The sequence below is a fragment of the Cyprinodon variegatus genome, unplaced genomic scaffold, assembly GCF_000732505.1.
Source record: "Cyprinodon variegatus isolate N-32 unplaced genomic scaffold, C_variegatus-1.0 Scaffold167, whole genome shotgun sequence".
Classification (NCBI taxonomy): Eukaryota; Metazoa; Chordata; class Actinopteri; order Cyprinodontiformes; family Cyprinodontidae; genus Cyprinodon; species Cyprinodon variegatus.
Genome location: NW_015150620.1, coordinates 585,027 through 587,344, shown reverse-complemented (window position 1 = coordinate 587,344; position 2,318 = coordinate 585,027).

The following is a 2,318-nucleotide window of genomic DNA, read 5'->3' as shown; positions in this document are numbered from 1 at the left end:
GTGTGGAGACGCCATAGAACCAAGACAATAGAGATTGATAAAAGCTAAATAAACTGTTTCAAATCAATATGCAGAAAGGTCATATATAGACCTGACTTTATGTTGAATTTAAATGATGACAAATCCATATGGCTCAAAACCGCTCACTTCCCTGTTTTTAGGTCCAGCACACTCAGTCAAAACTGCCGAAACTGCTGAATAAAAGTCTTTCCATAAGATAAATGTCTCCAGCTCCATTGTTAGTGTTAGTTTTCTGTCACATGGGGAACTTTTTATGCAAACTAAGCAGTTACATTCTGGTATTGTGTAGCCAGAGCATTTTCTTCCACATGTTCGCTGTAGTTTAATCTCTAACGTTTTGCTCTTTCTGCCTTTTCTCAAAGTAGCTTTGTCTCGTCTGTTCCAGTTTGGCTGTGACACCACCCTGGAGCGAAATATCAGCTGTGCTGCTGCCATCAACACCTTTGTTTATAGATGTTGGAGATTGGCCTGTTTTTCCCGGTGTGTTCCTGTTTCTCTGACTGTGACTGGCTGGATGTGCTCTCTTCATCCTCTGAAATGGGAGTTGGCTCAGAGCTTGTCTGCCTGGCTGTGTGCTTCCTGGACGGGGCCACCTTTTACAGCTGCTTTTTGTATCTCTGCTTCTGTCTCGTTGAACCCCAGTCGGCCTCGGCAGATGGCCGCTCACACTGAGCCTGGTTCTGCTGGAGGTTTCTTCCTGTTAAAAGGGAGTTGTTCCTCTCGACTGTCGCTACAAGCATGCTTAGTGTGAGGGATTACATCCAAGTCAATGAGTCTGTACAATCAACTGGTTTTCCTTAGATAGAAAACTTTGCATCAATTTGACTGTATGATCTGGTGAACTGTAAAGTGCCATGAGATGACATGTGTTGTGAATTGACGCTATAGAAATAAACTGAATTGAATTGAATATCCACAGGTGCTTTTTCCAAACTAATGGCTTTCTCTCTAATGTTTTACAATCTCAACTCTTTACCTAGGTGGATAACATGTATTGGTATGTTTACAACTATCCCATACACTGTTCTTTCAAATTCATGATGCTATTTGGTCACTAATGTTCTCTAATAATCACCCAGTGGTTAATAGTACAGCAGCCTGTACAGAAAGAATAGATTATATATACTAAGTAGGCTAGAACACTACCGCAAGCAATAGGCTCCACTAGAATTCATGTAGATTTTTTTAAGAGGCTAAATACATTTTCATTGCGTTTTTTAGATGTTTTCATAAGAAAAAAAATCTATGATTAATTTTTATACTATTAATTTTGCGACTATGGCTTGACCCATGTACATTTTTGCATGATAGGTGACAAAATCTATATATTTAGAGGGTTAGGATCAGGTCCCTGGATTGGATATCAGCTGGATCCAGCTCAAAGCATAAAGTACCATATGATCAGACAACAAAAAACATCTATTATCTTAATTAATAATTTATATTACTTTACTTACCATGCAGGAGGAAATTAGGAGTTTTCAGTATCTAAAACTGTCTGCATTAAGGATTCCACTATCATATAATTGTCACGTAATTGGGAGTGGTGGCCTCCAGGATAGAGGATTGTGCTTGGGTCCCAGAGGTTCTGAGTTCATCTCCGACAGACTGCCACTCTGGGTCCCTGAGTAAGACCCTTTACCCCGCATTGCAGAGAATGCATTTCTTCAGTGTGAGATCAATAAAGTTCTATTATTATTAATCCATTTAAAAAAAAATAAAATGAATAATTAAGAAGTTATCAAAACCAATTCAACATATCTTTTTTCGTATTTACTCCAAAAACAATTAGGGATTCTTTACAATTTGTATAATTTTAGCAATTTTACAAAACATACACTTTAGAAACCCAAACCCCCACCTTCCCCTTAAAATAAACTCGCATACAAGCTTCTTTATTAAAACATGTTTACAGTGCAGGTCATTAAATAAATCAACGGAACAATGAACTAATTTGTTGAAATGTTGACATTTGTGAACGGCCCCTTTAAACAGCTCTATGGCTGCAAAATTCATAGAAAAAACAGGAAGTAGGCATTCCACAACGGACCATGTTTTCTGCTCATGTTCAGTGCTGCAAACATTTTGGTGTGATTTGCATAGATGGATTAAACAACAGCTATCTTCATTCCCAACCTTTATCTCCAGGGACGATGTCACTTTTGGCCTAATATTGCAAAGTAAGGGTGATGAGCTCTGCACTAATACAATTGTACGTCTAGCTAAGTTTTTCATTCATAAATGTAGAATTGCTAAATCATCTCCCAAACTTGCTATTTTTTTAAATGAGTTTAAGC